Raw genomic sequence first — 6,757 nt, 5'->3', positions numbered from 1 at the left:
TGAGAAAATGCCTTACAGCTGGATCTCATGGAGGCATTTCCCCAACTAAAGCTCCTTTCTCTGTGATAACTCCAGCCTGTGTCAAGTTGACACAAAATTAGCCAGTACACTCACAGTGGGAATGGTCCACTAAAGATTATGAATGGCCCCTTCAGGGGGGGGGGAATTAAAACACGCCCAACTTCTAGTGCAAGAATTGCAACTAGGACATACTGAACCTTCAGTTATTTCTTGGAACTCCTCTATTTTTGTAATTCATAAAAAGACAAAGAATAAAATTTGACCCCTACATGATCTCAGGGTCATAAATATGACTAGGAAAACAATAGAGGCGTTCCAGCCAAGGATCCCTGCTCGCACCACAATTACTCAACGGCATTATTATACTATTATATTAAAAGACTAGTTTTCCTCTATTCCATTACATCCTGATGGTAAGGAACATTTTGCATTCTCTCTTTATACTTTAAACAATCAACAGCTAATGATATCAGTAGAATGTTTTACCATAGGGGATAACAAATAGCCCCATTATATGTCAATATTATATACACAAAGCACTTAAGCCAATGTAAATTTTCTAAGGTATATGGATGGCATTCTATTCTGTTTGTCTAATTAATACTTAAATTAGAATTTAACTTTCATGGTAAATAAACTAAAAGGGCAAAATTTAAATGTAGCCCTCGACAAAATAGAAAAGCAATCACTCCATAATTACTTAGAATATATTATTTCTCAACAACAATTCTGTCATCATACGTTCTGCTTAAAACTTCCCAAAACAATGTATGCCCAACTACTTCCAAAAATAAAAAAAAAAAAATTGAGCCATGACTTGGGAATGCTCTCATCTGTCTATCACCACTAAGAATTTGGATTCAATCTTTATGTTTCTCAGTTAAACTCTGTAAGAAACACCTGAAGCAGAGCGAGTTATTAGTTTATCGAACAATGCTGCTGTTAAAGCCACAGCTCATAGAAGCAATCCCTGACTTCCTTATTGTTCCTTCCTCTTCATCACATACTGGGACTTTATATCAACAAGACACTATAGGTATTATAGAAACTTAGGCATGTTGTAATTGATAATGATCTCTAACTTCTCATTTACAAGAAATTATAGACCTTATAGTGGCGTAAAGGACATGCATCTTAAACAACTTAGTGGTAATGAGCACACAGAAATAATTGCCACTAAATAAAATGATAGTTTATTATTTGTTCCACACTGACAGTAACTAACAGGATGTGTTAGCATGTTACTTGAGATCTGTATCTATATCTAATCATTATTCTAAAGATCCCCTTTTAAGGTTTTGTTTTAAGAAACCCCATGGGTATTACCTAAAATCACATCTAGAAATGCCATAGAGATTGCTTATAGGGATAACTCTTCAAAAGGTCAAGGAGCCTGTTTTATAAACAAACTCCACAGACTCCACAAAACCAGACTGTGGCCACCCCGTCATACAGCTTGACAGTCTGAACTGACAGGAATGAATCAGCTTTTATTAGGTATTGTAGCCCCTGTATAGTTTAACTGACTGCATATTGAGGAGCTGAAAGATTACCACATTGGTTACATTGTTACATTTTCCTACAGCTTGAGTTCTTCCATGTGCACAGAGTGAACTTGGATAAACAGATGTCCTTAGACACATTGGCAGGGTTTTTCTCACTGTGAGCTTTTTGATGTATTCCTAACACCCCCAGAAAATGAGAAGACTATAACCAAGCCCATTAGTAACAGCACTTTCACTACTTCATCAGGATGGGTACCCACTGCTCCCTAAATCCAGCAGAACACGTGCCTTCTGCAACATTTGAATGATTTGAAATTCATTCAGATGTTCAAATAAAAATCATAGAACAGTGGTTCTAAATGTGGCTCCCACAGAGCTAGGATTGAAAAGTAACATTTGCTCAAGTGGGGTCTACCACTGATTTTAAGTGAAAGTTCTGCAAAAACTGAACAATACTTTACATTTTTATGCTTATTATTGTAGTTGCAGTGGTGTTTTCCTAAGAAAGAAAAAAATTTAACTTTTGCTTATTTATTTTGTTTGCTTTTTCTTAAAATTTCTGAGGCACATTAAAGTTTCTTCAAAGGACCTCTGCTTCTCATTTTGTACAAAAATACCTAGACTTCTACCGGGATTTTTACGATGAGTTCAGTACTCTGCTTTTCCCATTTGTTTCCTAAAATGTGGTCCCAGGGGGCTGGTGAGATGGCTCAGTGGGTAAGAGCACCCGACTGCTCTTCCGAAGGTCCAGAGTTCAAATCCCAGCAACCACATGGTGGCTCATAACCATCCGTAACAAGATCTGATGCCCTCTTCTGGAGTGTCTGAAGACAGCTACAGTGTACTTACATATAATAAATAAATAAATCTAATAAAAAAAAAAGAAAGTACAGTAAGGAATTGAAAAACAGCAAAAAAGCAAGAATCAGATATTCCGTTAACAGAAATTAAAAAAAAAATATTCACCACATTCTTGCCTTTCAATATTCTATATCGCAGAAGAGGATCATCTAAGTGGTGGATGATATCCTTACCTATCACATCAATGACAGACAGTGCCCTTAGATACCACAGCAAGGCTCCTGCAGGTCTCCAGCATCACATCTCTGTACAGACTCTTCTGGGAAGAATCCAGCAAAGCCCACTCGTCCTGGGTGAAGTGCACAGCCACATCCTCAAAGCTCACTGAGGCCTAAACATTGCACATACTTGATTGACAACAGGTTCGTCCCACTGTGTGGGATGCACACACGTCCTCCACCACACAGAAGTCGTCATGCAAGCACTGAGGGATGCAGAAGGAGCGGCACTGCAGCAGCACTCTCTCCTTACTGGGTTCAGGGCATAGGGTGTGCTGCAGCTCTGCCCCAGTCCTCTGTGTACAGTGATTTCTACTTCCTGTCTCACGGTCCTCCCCCTGGGGTCCGGAACAGTGTTAACACTAGCACGCAAGAGCCTGCTTGTCCTTAGAAATTCCTCCTCATAACATTTAAAATTTCAATATATGAGGGAACATTTTGTTGGAAATCACATAAGGAAAACTGGTAAATTATCTAGCTTAAGTGATTTGTATAAACTCTAAGGCACTTTCTAAACTTCTAGCTTTTGTGAATGGCTAGCAATCTGTTTCATGTTCACAGACAGAACTAGAGGATCAGCCCTGTTCTCCCCTCAGCCCTCAATAAATAATAATGGGCCCAGAATTCAGTGAGCTTCACAGGTAGGCACTGCTTCCCACATGGTGTCATGGCTTGTTAAATAGCAAAATGGGTTAACAGAAAAGGAGTCATGTTAACACTTTCCTGTGAATATTCTACTCAAGCCCAAATGCAATAGCAGCTATGCTACCTGATTAATATTTAAATATCCCGAAACAGCACTTTTGAGTCTTACATGAGTAATATTGCATCAGAATACGGTAAGTATACAAATGACATGTGCTTGTAGAGAGTGCTCAGTGTGGCCAGTTGGATGTCTGTGTAGTAATTCCTAAAGACTACTGTTACCCTGAAATGGGTACCCTAAAGAAAAACAAGCTCTTATTGTATCTTTTTTTTTCCTTTTTTATTATTATTTTCTTTATTTACATTTCAAATGCTATCCTGAAAGTTTCCCATACCCCTCCCCCCACCTCTGTTCCCCTACCCACCCACTCCCACTACTTGGCCCAGGCCTTGCCTTGTGCTAGGTTATACGTCACTTCATGTGACGTCCACCCAGGGTGTCAGCTTAGATTCCTGTTCTGGAGGAATCACAGGTGAATCAGTTGTCAAGCCGCTCAGGCCTTTGCTTCTTCAGAAGATATGTCAACATGACCAATACATGGCTGGTGTGTGTGTGACTCTCACCTTTAGTCTACCATTCAGACCCCAATAAGGTGGCTCCAAATATAGCACACAAAAATAATTCTGGGAAAACAGTACTTGATTTGGAGTGAAAGGTGAGCACTTTCTATCATGTGGACAGTCCTGGATTGGATCCTCACTAAAGGGGTTGGGAGGAATCTAGCATTAAGGATATGGAGCCATCATGGCACTGAACTGTGATAACCGAATTTGGAAAATGGAGTTAGGAGAATTAGGAGTTCTCACCTTTCAGCTGTTTGAGGAGTTCAACACCAGCCTAGGTTACATGATACCCTGAACATACCCTGCCTCACCCAAATGAGTTCTACAGATAGACAACAGAAGGATAAATACAGCTGGGCACATTGGCTCACACTTGTGATATCAGCACTCAGGATGCTGAGGCAAGAACCTTGACACTGTTAGGGTCTGAGAATCACTGAAAGAAGACCCCAGACTCAAATAGTATGCAAAGGCAAAGAGAGTTTATTCTGCAGATACCATCATGTAGGGGTCAACTATCCATCAAAATGGTGTTGACCAGAACTCACAGACCCTCTTTTATGTAGAGCTAGAGAACTTTTCTAGAAGGGTTAGTAATCTCTAATGTGATTGGTAGGGGCAAAGCAGTGACATTGGTACAATTTTGATTGGTTGCTATGTTAGTTTCATGAAGAGTTTCAGAGACAGTTCAGCTCTGGCCCTATTATCTTTTCCAGCCCACTGTCCAAAGGACTATGTCAGCTCTGGAGCTATCCTCCCTAGTTGAGAGTCATCATTGACCCATTATCAGTGGCTCCCTTTGAGGAGCCCAGTTTGGTTCCTGGAAAATTGAAAAATTTTATTCCCAAGGTTTTTGGACCTCTTAATACAAGCTTAGGGCCAGCCTAAGGCCCACAACTATTAAAGCTACAGTATCTGAGTCTGTATCAGAAATTGGGGAGCCGGGCATGGTGGGCACCCCTTTAATCCCAGCACTCCGGAGGCAGAGGCAGGCGGATTTCTGAGTTCAAGGCCAGCCTGATCTAAGAGTGAGTTCCAGGACAGCCAAGGCTACACAGAGAAACCCTGTCTCATAAAACAAACAAAAAACAAATAAACAAACAAAAAACAAAAAAAAGAAGAAAAGAAATTGGGGAAACAGGGGTGGTTTAAAAATCACAATAGCCAGAAAATCAATAAAATTCCTATCAATCAACAACTAATGAAGTAGGTCAGTGAAATAGAAAAGAGTTTAACTCAAGTGTGATCATTTATCTGCATTTAATTTAGAGCTATACTTCACATGAGTAAAGACACACATATTCTACCCAAGCTCAAATAGAATAATCAAGATAAGCAGCATTCTAAATCACCGATATAAAAGGGTAGTTTACACCCTAAAGTATCTTGTAAGAATGTACTGGATAGCTTTGTGTCAACTTGACACAGCTGGAGTTATCACAGAGAAAGGAGCTTCAGTTGGGGAAATGCCTCCATGAGATCCAGCTGTAAGGCATTTTCTCAATTAGTGACCAAGGGGGAGGGTCCCTTGTGGGTGGTGCCATCTCTGGGCTGGTAGTCTTGGGTTCTATAAGAGAGCAGGCTGAGGCAAGCCAGTAAAGAACATCCCTCCATGGCTTCTGCATCAGCTCCTGCTCCCTGACCCGCTTGAGTTCCAGTCCTGCATCCTTTGGTGATCAACAGCAGTATGGAAATGTAAGCCAAATAAACCCTTTCCTCCCCAACTTGCTTCTTGGTCATGACATTTGTGCAGGAATAGAAACCCTGACTAAGACAAAGAACCTGGTCAAATAAGAGACAGGAACAATCCCTAAAGAAGTAGAGATTAAATCACAAACTTCTAAGTCATATGGGACAAAGAAAAATCTCTAAGGATAACTAGACATACTTGAAGAACAGTGAAATGAAAAACATTTGATTTTCAAATTTCTGGCATGTCATGAAAAGGAGACATGCATGCATAGAGAGTAGTTTACTAAGTTTGGAACCTACTTGACTTGGGCTGTGCACATGACCTTGTAGTAACACAATGGGAAGCCTACTGTGTCCACTGCGCACACACAGCACTCTACACAACCCACCTTGAAGCCACCTTAACAGCTGCTCTATTTTCAGAACTGCTAAGGAACCTGATGAACTTAAAGGATGCATTCCAAGAGCGCTTGACAGGATTCCAGTTGATAAAGTGCAAGTCTCCATCACAGAGATGAAGAACTACAGCTTACTGGACCTCTAAGAGGTGCAGGACCTATGAGCCAATGTCCTCCAGGGATGCAGAATTTCCACTAAGGCACTCCATATAGGCCTGCCCCTAAAAGACAATGGTCACTTTTAAAGGCCAGACCCCACAGCCTGCACTGATCAGTCCACACATCCCTGGAGTTGTCTCTGGGCCACAGAGTTAAGAAGCTACCTGGGCTGTGAAGTCATACCTCATAATGTATTAGAGTTTTATAAGTTTTGGGGGAGCTGGCAGGAAGTTACACATTGATGCAGTTCATCAGACACTTGACAAATAGCATGGAAGAGCCATGTACAGTATACTCAGAGTAGCCAGGTCACAGCACAAGGGGGTCAAGTCATCATTGCCCTTCTAAGAGACAAGTCCATGTTCTAACTGTGTTTGAGGCTATTTGAGTTAAATGATCCCTGTCTCAAGAAAAGCATCTGAGCCCGTGTAGTGGTGCATGATTTAATCCTAGCACCAGGAGGCAGAGACAGATAATCTCTGTGAGTTTGAGACCAGCCTGGTCTAGCCAGATCTACTTAGTGTGAGACGGTGCCTGCAAAAGAAAACAGATGCAGACACTTTGAGCAATCCAGCCATGTCTCACTGAAGCCCTGGTTTCAACTGTTTAGGTATCAGATGCAAAGTGCTAATGA

Source organism: Mus pahari, chromosome 19 (genome assembly GCF_900095145.1).
Source record: "Mus pahari chromosome 19, PAHARI_EIJ_v1.1, whole genome shotgun sequence".
In the NCBI taxonomy this organism is placed as follows: Eukaryota; Metazoa; Chordata; class Mammalia; order Rodentia; family Muridae; genus Mus; species Mus pahari.
The sequence above is the reverse complement of the archived record's forward strand: the minus strand, read 5'-3'. Positions refer to the sequence as shown.